Raw genomic sequence first — 18401 nt, 5'->3', positions numbered from 1 at the left:
CAGTCCTCCTCTCCCCCAAGCCCTCCCCATCCTCCTCTCCCCCAAGCCCCTCCCCACCCTCCTCTCCCCCAAGCCCTTCCCCACCCTCCTCTCCCCAACCCCTTTCCCCCCATCCCCCTCTCCCACAACCCCTCCCCATCCCCCCTCTCCCCCAAGCCCCTCCCCATCCCCCTCTCCCCCAACCCTTCCCCATCCCCCTCTCCCCCAAGCCTTCCCCCCATCCCTCCCCCTCCCCCAAGCCCCTCCCCATCCTCCTCTCCCCCAAGCCCTTCCCCATCCCTCCTCTCCCCCAAAAGCCCTTCCCCACCTCCTCTCCCCCAAGCCCTTCCCATCCCCCTCTCCCCCAAGCCCCTCCCCATCCCCCCTCTCCCCCAAAGGGCCCCTCCCCCTCCCCCCTCCCCCAAGCCCTTCCCCATCCCCCTCTCCCCCAAGCCCTTCCCCATCCCCTCTCCCCCAAGCCCCTCCCCAGGTCCCCCTCTCCCCCAAGCCCCTCCCCACCCTCCTCCCCCCCAAGCCCTCCCCATCCTCCTCTCCCCAAGCCCCTCCCCATCCCTCCTCTCCCCCAAGCCCCTCCCCAGGTCCTCCTCTCCCCCAAGCCCCTCCCCATCCTCCTCTCCCCCAAGCCCCTCCCCATCCTCCTCTCCCCCAAGCCCCTCCCCATCCTCCTCTCCCCCAAGCCCCTCCCCATCCTCCTCTCCCCCAAGCCCCTCCCCAGGTCCTCCTCTCCCCCAAGCCCCTCCCCAGGTCCTCCTCTCCCCCCAAGCCCCTCCCCATCCTCCTCTCCCCCAAGCCCCTCCCCATCCCCCCCTCCCCCAAGCCCCTCCCCATCCCCCCCTCCCCCAAGCCCCTCCCCATCCTCCTCTCCCCCAAGCCCCTCCCCATCCTCCTCTCCCCCAAGCCCCTCCCCATCCTCCTCTCCCCCAAGCCCCTCCCCAGGTCCTCCTCTCCCCCAAGCCCCTCCCCAGGTCCTCCTCTCCCCCAAGCCCCTCCCCAGGTCCTCCTCTCCCCCAAGCCCCTCCCCATCCTCCTCTCCCCCAAGCCCCTCCCCAGGTCCTCCTCTCCCCCAAGCCCCTCCCCAGGTCCTCCTCTCCCCCAAGCCCCTCCCCAGGTCCTCCTCTCCCCCAAGCCCCTCCCCATCCCCCTCTCCCCCCAAGCCCCTCCCCAGGTCCTCCTCTCCCCCAAGCCCCTCCCCATCCTCCTCTCCCCCAAGCCCCTCCCCATCCTCCTCTCCCCCAAGCCCCTCCCCATCCTGCTCTCCCCCCAGCCCCTCCCCATCCTCCTCTCCCCCAAGCCCCTCCCCATCCTCCTCTCCCCCAAGCCCCTCCCCATCCTCCTCTCCCCCAAGCCCCTCCCCATCCTCCTCTCCCCCAAGCCCCTCCCCATCCTCCCTCTCCCCCAAGCCCCTCCCCATCCTCGTCTCCCCCAAGCCCCTCCCCAGGTCCTCCTCTCCCCCAAGCCCCTCCCCAGGTCCTCCTCTCCCCCAAGCCCCTCCCCATCCTCCTCTCCCCCCAAGCCCCTCCCCATCCTCCCTCTCCCCCAAGCCCCTCCCCAGTCCTCCTCTCCCCCAAGCCCCTCCCCATCCTCCTCTCCCCCCAAGCCCCCCTCCCCAGTCCTCCTCTCCCCCAAGCCCCTCCCCATCCTCCTCTCCCCCCTCGCTCTTAATAAATGTTAAGGCGGCTCCCACCTACCTATTCATGTAAGAAAAAGAAAAGGTGATCAAGCTCACTAACTCAGGAAACGGGAGATAAAAGAGCAATATTTTAACCTTTGGAACGGTTTTTTGAACAGAAGAGCTACGTGGTCTAACTGCATCACAAGCCAGCACATCTTTGTTCAATTAAAGATTTTAGAACCATGAGTAACCATTTAGATTCGTCTGGAGACACAAATGACTCAGATCAGAGTTTGTAGAATATGAGATCATTTTTTTTTTCCATAAAAAGAAACAGTGCAATATCCTGGCTACCAGAAATCAGGGAGCTGGCGCTGGAACCTGGACCCTGTCTCCTCCTCAGCCTCGGTCTCCCTTCCCGAACTCCAAACGCTAGCATTTCTCCAGGATTGGTCCCAGCTGCGTACTTTTCTCACTGAAACCTCTCCAGAGGCGTCTTCGTTGTGACCATGCCCAGGACTCTGAGGCCGTCGATTCCAGCCCCGGTCGCTCTCCGAGCTCCCGATGGACGGCCGTCGGCTCGACGGCTCCACTGCGTGTCTGCAAGGCGCATCCAGCTGGCCCTCTCCCAGGTTTTCCTCTGTTGGAAAATGATGCCACCCCTCACCCAGTTCTGTGAACCAGGAACTTTGTCCCGACCTGACAACCTCACATCCTAACGGTGTGCTGGGTCTGCCGCCTCGTTCCGTCTCCAGCACCATCACCGCCGCCTCGCTAAGAATACGAGGCTGAACAGAACCGGAACTTACTCCTGTTTCCATGGTGTTTGCAGTCTATCCATAACAAAATTAAATAAGTCATAGGAAGAAACGTATCATCACAATCAGATTCAACTGGGATCACTGGATTAGTGGCGTGAGGGAAAGGAATGCGCCCCGGGAGAAGGCAGCAGGACCCCCCCACCCCCGTTCAGCCCCAGAACCTCCTGGGAGTGATAGCTGGGCTGAAAGGTGAAGGAAAAGTACCAGGGTTCACAGTGGTTTAAATGTCGCTTTAACAAAACTTGGATTAAAGAGTTAAATATTAATCAAACCATGAAAAACTCATGTGTATTTATCCCTTCTTTGAAAGAATGATCGTTTCCAAGATTTGGCAAAAAAAATTAAATTGTTTTTAAATCGCAAAAGATAATAGATTCCAGTCCAAGAGGATAGACATTTGAAATACACAAAGACAACAAAAGTGAAAAGAAATTGGGAAAATGTGTCTTGAATATGGTGTGAGAGATCCTACTTAATGAAATCCCTTGTGAAGAAGGTAATTCTGCATCATATGTGGTAAGCCATTTGACCTTGTGGGCAGGTCTGCATAGTCCACCAGGACAGGCCTATTTTTCTGTTCACAGAATCCTCCAAAACATAGGTGCACACGCATGCGTGCACACACATGCATACGTACACACACCTAGAAAAGATCTGGAAGAGCAGGCCTTCAAAAAGTTTATGAAGTTTGAACTAAATCATCTTAGTCTCTAATGTTAAAAGGCTTCCCACATGGTCAAGTGTTAAAGAAAACCCACCTGACGATGCAGGAGACATAAAAGATGTGGGCTCGATCCCAGGGTCAGGAAGATCCCCTGGAGGAGGGCAAGGGAACCCACCCCGGTATTCTTGCTTGTAGCATCCTACGCACAGAGGAGCCTGCCGGGCCACAGTCCACGGGTCTCAAAGTCAGACAGGACTGAACGACTAAGCACGCGCACGCTGATGTTAAAAGGCACAAGTAGACATTCGACATGAAGCAAATAAAAAATTAATGTTCTCTGTTTACAGAAATGAGACTAGGTGCGCGGGGTGGGGGGGTGTGCCTTGGTGCTCAAGCTGCTGTAACACAGAGGACTCCCCCAAGGTTGTTTTTGCCCACTAACTTGTGATTTTCTGTTATCACTAACACAAATATTTAAGCTTATTTCTACATCTTAGAGTAAAAGAAAGATAAACGTGTTTAGAAAATGGTTAAAAATTACCTTAAACGGAAGGCTCTGGGCATATTTTATCAAACCTATTTTGCTACAGTTTGTACTGTCTTGTCCTGAGATGAAATGTTCCATATTTTAGAATGGGGATGATGTACCCCCATCACAGGGAATCTGGGAAAGCGAGCACATCCTCACCCCATTGCTTTCTCCTTTGATCCCATCAACATCAAATCCCAAAGATCAAACCACTCCTCACGGGTCTTCATGATGGCTTGTTCTGACGGGCGCCAACCCCCTGGGTTTGTTACAATTCTCAGACAGCTAAGCCTCCTAGAAAGTGTTTAATCTTCTATTTTCTCGAGTCTATTTTGTACCCACTGCGGTGCTAAAATACATAGGAACTAGTGTTGCTTTTTACTAAAGAACCTGTCATAAGATGTACAAAGGAGAAAACAGAATACTGCATTTAAAGGTTAATCTGGTGGTATTTTTTGGCTGTGCCATGCAGCATGTGGGATCTTAGTTGCCTGACCAGTGATCAGACCCATGCCCCCTGCGTTTGGAGCACAGAGTCTTACCCACTGGACTTCCAGAGAAGTCCCTAGACTGGTGATATTTTAAAATTAATTTCATAAGATGAAAATCAACCCAATATGCCGCCATTCTTTAGTGGCTAAAATAGCTTTAGCTGTTATTTTTGAGGTCACCAGTGTGTTATTATAAAAATCCTAATGTTGTATGCTCACCTATGTCAGACAATTTTTTTAAGTGGTTGTAGTTAGGTTTAATGATTATTTGGTTTGCTTCTTGTGCAAGACATGCTACCAGAAGCCAAAAGGAGCTCAAAGAAGATGACTGCCCTTGCTTTAAAAAACTTAAACTATACTAAATAATTACATGAAATAACGGAACATAGGCAGAATCTTAGAATTATAAGTAAGAAATAGTGTGATGGAATACGAGGGGTAGACCCTCTAACGGCACCTTGAAAAACTAGCAAGACTTTTGACAAAGGAGGGGATCTCCCAGACACCCAGAACTAAATAACATCCATGGGAAAATCAATAAAGCCCACGACCGTGTTGACACTTCAGTTCTCAACTGAACGGTCACTTCAGGTACCTGAAGACTGTTTCTCTTGCTTTGAGTTGTTAATCTAAGGTTGTTCTTTGGAGCAGGACTATTTTTATTTCCAGAAGCATCACCTCCTAACCAGAGATCAGTCACTGTCACCGAATTAGAGCTTAACGACGTCACACAGGACCAGCCCTGCGTGAGCTGAACATCTGTGGAGCATTTGAAAGCCTGCACATTCCCAGAAATTAAGGAATGTAGAGAATCTAATTGATCCCACGGAGGATGGAGGAGTATTTCGCCTCCATGAAAGGGTGGCAGGCGAGGTGAATGGGACTCGGCTGGGTACTCTCACTGAACCTGGTTCAAGCTCATTACCCCTTCAGAAGTTTTCATCAACTTTTCTTAATACAACAGGCTCCATCAGTGCCTGACACATAGTAGGTCCTCAATAATTACTAACTAAATGACAGACTTTTGGGGGGCCTTTTTTACCCATGTTGTCATAAAAGTTGTTCAAATATTATAGAAAAGTATCTGTTCTGAGCACTCAATTCTGTGTTCATTTCAGTGTCTTTTACGTCCAATGCACAGATAGTTCATGCACCTCTTCGATCTGCAGAATGCGTTTCCTATAATATCTTGTTTGATTCTCACAGCAATAGAGGGGTGAGTAGGGCAAGTGTCATTATTCCTTTTGTTCTCTCTTATTTTGCTGCACCCCACAGCTTGCAGGATCTTGATTCCTGACCAGGGATTGAACCCTCACCCCCTATAGTGCAAGCGCTGAGTCCTAACCACTGGACCACCAGGGAAGTCCACCACTACTCGTATTTTACAGATGGAGCTACTGACATTCACGAAAGTCAGGAGACTTGTCCAAGGTCAGAAAACTAAACTTGGCTTTGATGTAGATTTGGCCTCAGTCCACTTTCCACAACATCCCACGGCCCCCACACACGAGTCAAGTCCCATTTTTTCACTAGTCTGGATTAATGCTTGCATCAATCAATCAATGTGGCTTGATTTATGTAACAACTAATTGTCATTCTCTGTATCTATTATTCTATCTACCTATCTATCTAGCAAAACAAGAGTGTATTTAAGTAAAGTATAATAGCAGTTGCTTTTAATTTTCAAATGTAAAAACAAAAAATCTTTTTGTAGAAAATTCTAATGAGAAAACATCAGTTCAAGCTTACAAATTACTGTATATAAAATAGGTAAGCAATAAGGATTGACTGCATAGCACAGAAAATAATACCCATTATCTTGTAATAACCTATAATGGAATATAATCCGCAAAAATATTGAATCTCTATGCTGGGCACCTGAAGCGAACACAGTATTATAAATCAACTGTACTTCAGTTAAAAGCTAAGGTTAATATTATAGTAATGTTCATGAATATATTACAAAACAGGTAGATAAAATCTCTAGCTAAATACCTTAGGATTCTTCAGAAATCACTTCTAATCATTGCTCACATTGGATCGATGACTTATTTCCATGCTTCAAGGATGTGCAGCGTTAATTGTATTGATGACATAAAATGCTCTCAAGTTTCCTTTGGCCAATGAACTGCGAACGAGGATCCTGACTTACATTTCACAGATCTAAATAATAATCTGATGGTTAGCTCATTACAGGAAATGTGGTAGTGTATGACAACACAGTCCATCTATTCTGGGGTTTTAGGGTTCCTATAGAACCCTCCCATGATTTGTTTATGATGTAGAGATGATTGACTCTGTCAGTTACTAATAAATGGTAAATAAAAAAGTAACCTGTGATATTAAAGTACGACATTAGCTACATTGTGATTAAATTACAGTAACACCGCCAGCTATAAACCTTTATAGAATCTTCTCAACCATGCAGTAATTCTCCTAACTATACTATTATGTAGAGCACAAATATTTCTCTGTAAGTCCAAAGCAATACATCAGGGAAGCATTTACTGCCGAAGCTAGATTGAGAGTAAATGCATCTTGGGTTGCTATGAATAAAAGCTCTAGCTTCTCATTACTTTATGACAAGACACAGAAATTCACTTTACTTTTCATTTAAGCTTTTCGGCTTCCGTTTATAGATGTATGCCTTCACGCTTTTATTCCCTCCTTGCTTCAGCCGTACGTAATAAATGATTATAAATTTTCACATTTGACCACCTCTCTGCTGGCCTCATGCTTAATGCACAAAGTTAGAAAGCTGCAGGTAAAATTTCACAAACACTTTTATTTATGATGTTGTCCTTGGTAACGGAAATTTCAATGTACTGAAATGAAAAGTATGATTAAAGGGATACGGCGTCCTGACAAGGATAGTAGAGGGCAGCCTTCTATTTCCTACTGAAAATATATAATACTTTTTTGACATCAATTTCATAGAGAATAGACATGGGTTAGTCATGGAAAAAACCATTAGAAACATGGTTTCTAACTTCGGTATTTTTGAATTTTCACTTTTATAACATATTAGAAAGGTCTTATTTGCACTCTTGAGCTTGTGACTCGAAAATGATCTCATTTCAATTAAAATTTAGTATCAAGGACTGGACAGAAATTGAGGACAAAGATAGTTGGGAATGAAAGAATCTTTTTTTTCTGGAAAACCACATAAATGGAAAAGCACTGGTTTGTCCTAACTGCTTTCATTATTGCAAGAGCTGATTTCATTATTTTAGGTCTCTATATGATGGAAAAGCTGAGTCAAGAAAAACTAGAAAAGTCAGAAACATGCATAAAAAAACATAGGTAGCTTCTTGTGTATCTCCCCCAGATCACCATGAAGCAAACAAAAATGCAATGCCAGCCTCACTATTATAATACTGAGTGTATCTGGGTGCTTGAGGCCGAGTTTCCGTTTTCCTATAATTAAAAAGAACTTAAATGATTGGTTGAATTTCTCCTAGTAAAGCCATTGCTCAAATAAAAGTACAGTTTCTGTGCCTGCAGATTAGAATTGCTTGAGTCATGCTGATTTCCCCCACAAGTCTTGTTCCGGTCCCCAACCAGTTAATAAAATCTGTTATCAGATTTGAGTCCAAGGATTATTATAACTCCTTCAGCCTTGTACTGCCACCGCAGGCTGTGAGAGCTATTTCCTACTCAGGGAAGGAAGATGGAACATCTTGATTTCAAATCTCTGGAAATAAGATACTGTAGAAATTTAAAAATAAATACCGCCCCCCCCCGCCCCCCGCCTTGATTTCCTACCTATGGAAATAAGGTACTGGAAACATACTTTGAGTAGCTGCAGATTTAGCCAGGGATGTGGCCAATCCGGGCATTGCCAATTACATTTAGGATGTTCGATGTCCCTAGTGAATTTCCACCGCGTGCGGGGCACCAGGCCACACTCGGAGCGAGGGCAGACGCACAGAAAGCATGAAGCGTCACTCCTGTGGTCCAGGAGCTTATCGTCGGGGAGGAAGATCAGACCCGCACGCAAAGGCCTAAAATTACAAGTCAGCAAATAACCAGAGCCATACGAGCAGAGAGGTCACTTCTACCAAATTACATCGCTCGGGGAGGGCGGAGTGCAACCGCCATCTGGTAGCTGCGGGCAGTTTGGGTGGTCTGTCCGTCGGCCTCAGCTCATGGCTCGGGCAGAGGTCAGTACATGCAGTCGATTTGAGAGCTGCCAGTTAAGGACCAGGAGCTAAAGAGCCTGAAGCGTCCTTGGAGAGACCGAGAGAAGCAGAGAGAAGGGGAGGGAGGGGGCAGGGCCCGACCGCGGCGGGGAGGTGACCGGCCCACAGCAGCAGATGCCCAGGGATGTTCACGTTGCGACACAGGACGTGTTGAAAGATCCCGAAAGAGACCCTGTGGGTTTCCCATTAATGAAAATCAGAGACTGTTTCCAGCCGGAGCAGTTACATTTTTAGGAAACTATTCCGCTGATGTGTGGGCTAAAAAAACGCTAGGCCTGTGCAGTGTTTCAACAGCGTCACAGCTTTCTTCAAGAACTGTTCCTACAAATATTTCCTGACAGCTTCCATTTGTTGCTTAGTTGTTGCAGAACCCTGAAAATCTATTATGTCTCATGTCAGTTATAAAAATAACACCACAAATTATAACCAAAACAAAATTACCCGGTAATTATCATTTAGATGTCCACTCGAATCCTTTTCAGAGTGAATGTTACTTTTGTCTGCCATCACAAGCTAGACAACTTAATGCAGGGCATGCTGGAGGGGTTTCTTTCAATCTCCCCCCTTCGTCATGTGCTATAATAATATCTGAAATCTACCTTTCTGAGCACTCTGTGAGAGCCCTAATCTCAAGAGCACTTCTAAATACATACAATACTTACAGCCTTAAATTTGACCAAAATAGGCATAGTAAACATGTGGTGTCAATTATGGGAAAAAACCGAACAAAGGTTAGAAGAATAAGCACAGAGCTCACGCTTTCTTTTAACTTGTTAATGTCTCTGACCCTTTTGTACAAAAATCACTTTAATCAACCGTATATACATTTCATTGTGGGCTCGCCATTTAACAGCCTGTAAAACATGTTTGGCCATCAATTACACACATCAGGTTGAGATGCTGCAGGACTGGGGGTCATTTACACTCTCAATTAAATTGGAGGGAGCTTGAGGGGACGGACCCACATGCCTCGCAAGCCTTCCCCTCTCCACCCTACTCGGGCTTTCTGAAGCTGTGAGAGATGAGGAAGCTTAATTAAACGTATCCAAGCTCTTTTTTCATTGTAGGATCTGAAAAGCCATGACCTTAGGTATATTGAGTTTCAAGTCTTATAATGTTCCCTCTCTCACTGTACTGACATAGTAATAGTTATACCATGCGTGCACACACAGATTTTAGTCAAATTTGGGAAACATTGATTCTTCATTTTTAAATTTTTATTGGAGCATAGTTGATTTACAATGTGTTAGTTTCAGGTGAGCAGTAATGTGAGTCACTTATACATACACATATAGCTACTCTTTTTTAGCTTCTTTTCCCATATAGGTCATTACAAAGTATTGCATAGAGTACCCCGTGCTATTCAATAGGTCCTTGTTTATTGTATGTGTAGCTGAGTTTATGTGTCAACCCCAATCGCTCAGTTTATCCCTCCATCCCCTTCCCCCCAGCCCCCGACAGTAATCAGAAGTCTGTTTTCTATGTATGTGAGTCTGTTTTTGTTCTGTAAATATCAGTAAGTTCACTTGTCCCATTTTTTTTAGATTCTACATCTTTGTGATGTCATATGATATTTGTCTTTCTCCGTCTGACCTAATTCACTCAGTATGATTCGCTTTGAATCTCATCTGAAGCTCGAAACAGCCATCCAAGTCCAAGTCTGCCGTTGACGTCTGTCCATACGGCTGCTGTTAAGTTACAGGTAGGTCAGTGCGTTTAAGTGTCCCATCTATAGTCTCGAACCAGACGATGGTGCACTCAGAGTCTATATCACTGCTCACATCCTGGATCTTATATGAAAGCTGATGGAATTGCAGTTTAAAATAAGAAGAGATTCTCAATTGGGTGGTCTTGAATGCATGTGGCTCCAGACCCAATTTGACAACACAAGTCTACTTTAAAACCCACATAGAGAAGGAAGATATCTGGTGTCCAGCAGTGTGCTAAGAGACATGTTAAATGGTGTTCCGTGTGCATCTGAAGAGAGGCTAAGGCTCCAGAGCAGATACATATTTGTCTTTAAGTATTTAATTTCCTGGATTCTTCTCTACCTTTCCTTCCTTCCAGCCTCATATTCTTAGGTAAGAGGACACCCAGCCACCGGATTTCAAAGACTTTAAAAGACCACTCCTATAAACATTCATTCATTCCACAAAAGTTTATTGAGTACTGCCGTGTGTGAAACATCTTGCTAAATGTTGCTTTCAGGTGTTACTAACAATTTTGAATATATTCCTGATGCCTCAGACAGTAAAGAATCTGCCTGCAATGCAAGAGACCCAGGTTCAATCTCTGGGTTGGGAAGATCCCCTGGAGAAGGGAATGGCAACTCACTCCAGTGTTCTTGCTTGGAGAACAGGAGCCTGGTGGGCTGCAGTCCATGGGGGTCACAAAACAGTCAGGCAGAAGTGAGCGACTAACACTTTCACTTTTCATTTTCACCATGCATTGGAGTCAAATTCATCTTTATTTGATGTAGTACCAAATCCCCAAACAGCTCCTTAACTGAAGGATTGAACAGTCCTAGGAATTAGGGGAAAACAGCTGCAAAGGAGGGGTAGCTGTCCAGTCTCCAGCTCGGCGTGAGGTGGGAGGGCGGGAGTGGTTTCTGATGCTCACTAGTACATTAAGATGCCGTGATTTGACTGAGCACAGAATATTAAGCATGTTCTGAGAAGTCTGCTGTGTGCAAGGAGCCCCAATGTTAGCTGATGCCTTCTGAGTGTCAGCGCAAGCTCTGGGCCTTCTGGGCTCTTCCCCCTGCGTGCTGCTTGTTATAATAGATAGCGATGTGTAATGAGGGAAGGAGAGAAAACTTACAGGATATCTGTCTTAATATCACACTATTTTCATATTTCAGCACCTTTGGTTTTCCAACTGAAAGCATCTTTCTTCCTCTTGCTAGTTTTGGAGACAGTTTTGAGCACACCAAACTGATGAATAAACCGTTTATTGGAAGACGGTGTAGATGGATTGGAAACACTGTTATTCCTCCAAAGGTCTAATTCTGTTTATCCCATGGAAGCAAATGTCCATGTGGATCAATTTTCTATTTAAAATGGGTGTTCTTTTAATTATTCATTTTATTTGATTGCCCCAGGTCTTAGTTGAGTAAACTCTTGGCTGCAGCATGTGGGATCTATTAGTAATTCCCAAACCAGGGGTTGAACCTGGGTCCCCTGCATTGGGAGTTCAGAGTTTTAGCTACTGGACCACCAGGGAAGTCCCAGTTTTAAGGAAGTTTAAAAACAAATCATTTTCTGTTATACACCCAATAGTTAAGTTTTTTCTTTTTAAATGACTAACCGTAGTCTCTTAGTCATACCCTCATGAGCTGAAAAAAGGTCCATGCATCCCCAAAATCATTGAAGCAAATGAAAGAAAATAGCTGGTGAGAAAATTAACATGTCTGTCATCCAATTTAATACGAATTAGTTTTTGATGCTCAATGTAGTTGTTGATCAGTCGCTAAATCGTGTTTGACTCTTTACAACCCCACAGGACTGGACTCCTGGCCTCCCTGTCCTTCACTGTCTGCTGGAGCTTGCTCAAACTCACGTCCATCGCGTCGGTGATGCCATCCAACCACCTCATCCTCTGTTGCCCCCTTCTCCTCCTGTCCTCAGTCTTTCCCAGCATCAGGGCCTTTTTCAATGAACTGGCTCTTTGCACCAGATGGCCAAAGTATTGGAACTTCAGCATCAGCACAGTTAATATTCCATAAAAATTTCACCTCCAAACAAAATGCAGATGTATCAAAAGGCAGAGATGCAGAAATGTCACATATTCATTGATTAAGGTTTATTATGATCAAAACTCCATGGTGTTATGCAAAAAAAAAAAGTTATTACAAATTGCCTGCAAATGAACTTGGAATATTTCATCTTGCTTAAAAAGAACCAAAGGAAAACAGTCCAGATTAGCTTCAAAAACCTGAAAAGAGGTGGTCATAAAAGCAAGGAGGATAAGGAAGTGTCTTGGTTCTTCTTCCCCGTCCAGAAGTAAAGCATATGCCTGAGTTATTACAGTGAATTGATCTGACTTCATCTTGAAGTTACCAAGGGCTTATAAGGCTGCAATAAAGCTCTCTTTGCATTAACCAGCCAAGCACATAAACATTTTAATGAACTGTTTTTACATGGTTCATTGGGCAGCTACCAGGCTCCTGTAATACAAATCACCACGCCGCCACATGCCGCTAGCTCGGGATGGCTGTACTTTTTCAGTTTAGCAAATGCAAATTGAATCTCACGGCTGTGGAGCTTTGTCAAATACTTGGCTATTCAAGCATGGGAAATTCTTAGCCTGAAATTTACTGTATTCTGGGATAGTCAGTTCACAGGACTGAATCTCAAAGAATTTCAATTCTCAAGCTCCCAAACCAAAAGTGAAGTTGAGACCACATGAAAAACAAGCCCGCTACTTCTAAGCCACCACTTCACAAGTCACCACTCAGCGTTGAAATGGTTTGGGGCAAAGAATCGCAGCGTTACCCTAGGGACCCGTAGCTGGATCCCCATTCATCAGGAGAAGATGGCGCCCCAAACTGATATTTCTGTTAGTCACCTGAAGGCTGGAATGAATTATGGAGCTCAACCCCAGTGAAGATCAGATTGCCTTGGAATAATTAGGTATCATGACTGACAAACATTTGTGTGCATTATAGTCAATGCTTAAAGTAACATTAAATTATGAAATATTTATTATGTATGCTGAGAGTTTTATGACACTGTGTGTATGTTTAAAATTAAAGATCAGCCCAACACATAATTTAGTAATGAATGCAAATTATAAATGAATATTTAACAAACCACACAACCTTTTATGTCTTAACATCTATTCTGCCAGGGATGTGGCTGTATGAGAAATGGCTGCATGATGTATTGTCCCGTTGCCTAACGCCCCCGTGAGAACAAGGTGTTTTCACCTTGATGTGGCCTTTAAAATAAATTAATTTGTTAACATTTAAAAATGCAGTGTAACAGATGACATAAAACATTTATAAGACAGTTTATGACCCAACAAACCATGTTCTCATTCAATAATATTTATTAAAACATTTTATTTAGCTAATCATTTCAGGGTCAAGATTTGGAAATGTTTGTTTTTTCAAGTTGAGTCAAGGATTTAAATGCTACTAATGGTACCATAAAGATGTTATATGGTGTTAATATAACCTGAGTATGAGAAATATAATGAATTTGCTATTTATGAACCATTAAGTTTTACCTCACCCCCAGAATAAATTTTATATCATTACAGACCTATTAATACACCCTCTCTGTTTTTGCATCCTTCTGATTCTGCCTTCCCTAAGATATATTCACAAGCCAAACTTATAGGTATATGAAGATAAATCAGATTTTTTTTTTTCTCCTGGAAAGTTTGTATTGAACACAAAGTATGAAATGGTGCTTTTTTTCCACTTTACAGTTCTCTTTGGTTATCACCTTAGTGGTTCTGAATAAGTCAGGGACCACTCCATGTACTGATAAAATAAATAAGATAACCAAATTCACCATGGTAGGAGTTTTAAACTAAATCATTGAAGGAGAGCTTTATGTTATTAAAAAATTAAAGAATCTCAGTTATCTCCAACTACACACAATGCTTAACTCGGTGATTCTTGGACTATGACATAGAGGATGTCCTAGTTATTAAAATGTTTGTACACACAAACATATTTTCCAATAAAAATCTGGAAACTAACATTTTGAAGCATGAGCTATTGGGTAACTGGATCACCCACTGGGTGGAATATTATACAGCCATTAAAATATTATCTCTGTGTCATATTTAAAACCATGGCAGATGCTATGCTTAAGATATAACGCTAATGGGGAGAAAAGTAGGATACAAAATTGAACTGGTGCCTGAGAAGAACTGTGTCAAAGTAAAGCAAAGTTCCAAAATAAGAAAATGACAATAAAAACAGAAAGTTATGGTCAGGCACTCCTATTTATTGCCCGAGATAATGTATGTAGTTTACGAAATCATTTAAAAATAAAGTATTTTGGGGTACTGCCCTGGTGGCCAGTGGTTAAGACCTCACTTTCCAACCCAGGGCGTGTGGGTTCCACCCCTGGTCAGAAAGCTAAGATCCCACAGGCCTCTCAGCCAAAAAATCAAAACGTAAGGCAGAAGCAAAACTGCAACAAATTCAATAAAGATTTTAAAAAATGGTCCACATCAAAAAAAAATCTTAAAAAAGTTTTTAATGAAACAAGGAGTTTGAATTAACGTTGCTTGCGGTTGCTCAGGTTCACTCTATACTGACGTGGGACAGGAGGGGCACAGGTGGAGTGGGGTCTGGGAAGTGTGGGGGGAACCAGGCATGTCTCGGATTTTTCTCCAGCAGGAGGATATATCTGCTGTGCAGACGACTTTTCAGAACAACCGCGTAGCTTCAGCTCAGTGACCATAAGGCAACAGAGACCTCCTGGGATTCTTGTGAGAACGCGGGCAATAGCGCAGGTGGGCACTCAGTTCAAGACTGGTCTCGGCGATGCTCGGCAAGAATCAGCCAGCGGCGTCCACAGAGGCAGCAGTGTCCGAAGTTGCTGGGTGTTTTGGTTTGTTTTTTTGTTTTACCAGCAAACTCAAAAGGAAAATCACAGGCTCACCCCAAAATGCTAGAATTTTCCACTGATTCTTCACGCCATCAATTTATTCCCTCTTTAAAGCTCAAACCACTTTAACAATATAATTCTGGACTTCTAACAACCAATCTCTGGAGCAGGTTTCCACAGCTAGAGTTAAAGTGGAATTGTTTTTCGGAAATCCTTAGAAAATGGATATGCAAAGGTGACAGGTAAAATCAGAACAAAAGAGGTGTTATCATACTTAGTAAGGCCCAGGGGTATGGCTTCTGTAGTTAGAAATCTGAATATTTTTGCCCTTTTCTCCCCCAAAAGAGGACCACCACTTGGGTCGGGGGAGCCTGGCACCCTGACCCTGTCTCCAGTGCTGCAGTAACCAGACCTGCTCACTCTGGGTGAGTCCTCACCGGGGTCTCATTTCCATCTTGCAGTCGACCCACACAGGGGCCAGTGCACATGCGTGCTCGGCCGCTCAGGCGTGTCCAGCCCTGTGCGACCCCACGGACTGCGGCCCGCCAGGCTCCTCTGTCCGAGGGATTCTCCAGGCAAGAGTACTGGAGCGCCACGCCCTCCTCCAGGGGATCTTCCTGACCCAGGGATCCAACCTGCATCTCTTGAGTCTTCTGCATTGGCAGGCAAGTTCTTTACCACTAGCGCCATCTGGGAAGCTTCCTTTAAACTGTATTTAGTGGTAGATCCTGTCCTTTGTTTCCGGGTGGGGGACGCAGGAAGGGACTCATCACCTACAGGTGATCCCAGGAGCTCACACCTCGAGAGCGAGGCTAGTTCGCATGTGACCCTGGTTCCTTCGACAGGGCCTGGGGTGGGGGTGGGGGGCGGACACAGGCGCCCCACAGAAGCAACAGTGGGCTCTGGCTTCTCATGTAGGATCCAGGAACAGGGGGACAAGACCGGTCCCCCCCAGAGGCACGGACGAGAAAGAGCCCCCTCCCCAGGAGCAGAGGATCAGTGACCGCGGACAGCACGCCTGCGATCAGTCAGGGAGGCAGGCGAGTTATTAGCTTAGCCCTGAACCTCCTCCTTAATGTGGCCTGGTGGCGATGTTTAACAGAGCCTGGCCGCGGTGACAGGCCTGGGGCCTGCGTGAGGAAATCCAATTGAAACGCAGCGGAGAGGAACAAAAGCGCAAACACATGCTCCAGCTCCCAGATGCACTCATTTCACCTGAATACGAGTGTGTGTGTGTGTGTGTGTGTGCGCGCGCACGTGCTGGGGGTGGTGGTGCTGGTCTCTTAAATGTAATGATTTCCCTGCTCCTCCCCATGTAGACATCATCAGGTTCAGTGATAGCCATCCCTGCTCGTCTGGTCAAACTTTCAGCAATCCAGAGGGTGTCAAAATCATAATGGCTAATAAGGGAATCCGGGGCATTTGGTCTGTCTACCGAGTTTTACTAAACTATTGCAGCTAAATCAGACCCTCTGAAACTCCAATCTCATAGCAATTGAACGTTATCTCTAAAAAAACTGCACAGGTGAAATTCAAACAGTTTGTGTCATTGCTAGATTCGAAGGTTACCACGGTGGTAAAATATTAGGAGAGTTCTGCTTTGATTAGTCCCCTTTTTCAGCCACATCTGGTTACTAACTAGGGGCGTTCGTGTTGATAGAGGTGGGATCACGGTGCAAACTGAGACTGCCGCTGGCGTCCAAGCTTGGCAAAACCAGATAATTAGATTTGAAGAAGAGTTGGGTTTTCTGAACCACGCGACATATCACATGCATTAGGAAGTGTTCTCCTTTATGTCAGCACGGTTCTGGTTCCTCTCACAGGCTTTACAAGAGGAGAGAGGCCCCCTCACGATGCTGACTATCTTTAAAAAAAAAATCAATCCTCTCCAGAGATTCTGAGTAAATGTAATGTAGAACAGCAGTACGCTCCTAAGAAGATAAACGTATGTACAAGAGTTTTTAAAGTGAATGAATGCATGCCACGCCGAGACCAGATCTCACCCCGAATCTGCAGTGTTGCTCTGTGTCTAGAGCAAAGAACAGCTGCAGACTGTTTTCTCTGGTACCACTTCGTTTTTTATTGGTGGGTTTTAATCTGGTGCATTTTGGGGGTCACCGTATTCATATTTGCTTTAGAATGCTCAATTATATCATCCCGCAAAGGAGAAAAGAGCTTGAGCTGTCATTCTGGGCTGAAATTTATTGAAGGTAATTTTATGAAGAAGGGTGATCTTGAGGAATGCAAGCTTTTAACATCCAAGAACAGCAGCAAAAATAAATTAATCAGGAATCCATCCCTAATTCACACAGGAATCACTTAAAAGGTGGGGTAAAACGGTTCAGTAAATTATGAATTTACAAGGGACTTGGAAAAATACCTTCATTGGAATATAGAGCCATTTTTCCTAAAAACAATTTTTGCTTCAACTTCAGAGAGAGGGGACGTAACACCGACGCCCCACCCCGTATCAAAGCCCCGCTCCTGGGTGCCGCCGGGGGCCTGAGGCGGTGGCTCACGGCCTCGCCCGCTGGCCGCACACTCAGGGCGGGCTTGGCCGTGTTTCTCTTACTTGTTCCCGTGAGTTCTACGCTCCCAGCACCTGAGGCTGATGATCCCTGTCTTCTCTCCGTCATCCACAGTCAGGGCGGTTTAGCAAGAGGTAAATCACCCTTTTGTTGGGCCATGCTGTTGTTCTCTCAAACAAAGGACAAAGCTCATTTCTACACAAATTTTAAACATTGTCTGTTGGAAGAAAATAGACTGCTTTTCTTTTGGGCTCAGGCGAAGTGAGTCTGCAACCTATTTCTTCATTTGAAACACCATTTGTTTTTTAACGTAGTGGAGTAATAATGGAGAGTTTCTCTGCATGATGGGTCACTCTAATCTCAAAATATGCACTGATTTTTAAGGACCGAATAGTAGAATAAGTCAACTATTCTTTTTTGACTAGATCCAGCTCCTGGATCTGAAATGTCCTGCCCGGGGTTGAGGAAGATACCTTTTTTCTCCTAAAGAAACACAGTGATACGGTAAGAAGGCAATAAGAACATTACAAGTTCATCTTGCAATACCTATATCCAAACAAAACTGTCTTCTCCAGAAATTTATTTTATTAAAGAAAATACAAATTACTTTTTTTCCCACCCATCCAAATCCCAGTTTGGTTCTTCCTGAATATATTCCTTATGAGATTCAAGAAGCACGTGCCTCAGTTTAGAATACAGGGCCATTAATGCTAAAAGCTAAAGTTGAAGATATTTGATATTCTGTGCCTTTCACACACATGAGGTACACGTTAAATACAGCGTCAGTGTAACACTGAAATATGTTAGGTACTTCGTTAGGTCCTTTCAAAATGAAATAGGGCCAAGTGTCTAGCAACAAAATAACAAAGTGCTTAGAGATGATTTCACAGTTTTAATACAGAATGTCTGGGGCCTAGGAACAATTGCGGGAGTTGGGGGCCAGCCATCAGCCAGGCATAATACAAATATGTGGTGATGGGAAATA

At 44.9% G+C, this 18401-nt stretch overlaps 1 long non-coding RNA gene across 2 annotated transcripts in view; it reads left to right on the top strand.

Annotated features, from left to right (window-relative positions):
- LOC110146252 (uncharacterized) overlaps positions 1-15621 on the top strand; it is a 46823-nt gene extending 31202 nt beyond the window's left edge. Inside the window, exons 2-4 of one of the 2 annotated variants that reach the window (XR_011490188.1) lie at positions 5393-5548; positions 9864-10021; positions 14675-15621. This is a non-coding gene — a long non-coding RNA (uncharacterized lncRNA). Of the gene's footprint in view, positions 1-1675; positions 5549-9863; positions 10022-14674 lie in introns of those variants that run through there. The other variant, XR_011490187.1, reaches the window with a different exon arrangement.
- The last annotated feature ends 2780 nt before the right edge of the window (positions 15622-18401 follow it).

The sequence above is a fragment of the Odocoileus virginianus genome, chromosome 11 (genome assembly GCF_023699985.2).
Source record: "Odocoileus virginianus isolate 20LAN1187 ecotype Illinois chromosome 11, Ovbor_1.2, whole genome shotgun sequence".
Classification (NCBI taxonomy): domain Eukaryota; kingdom Metazoa; phylum Chordata; class Mammalia; order Artiodactyla; family Cervidae; genus Odocoileus; species Odocoileus virginianus.
Note: the sequence above shows the minus strand (reverse complement) of the source record. Positions and strands in the feature narration are given on the sequence as shown.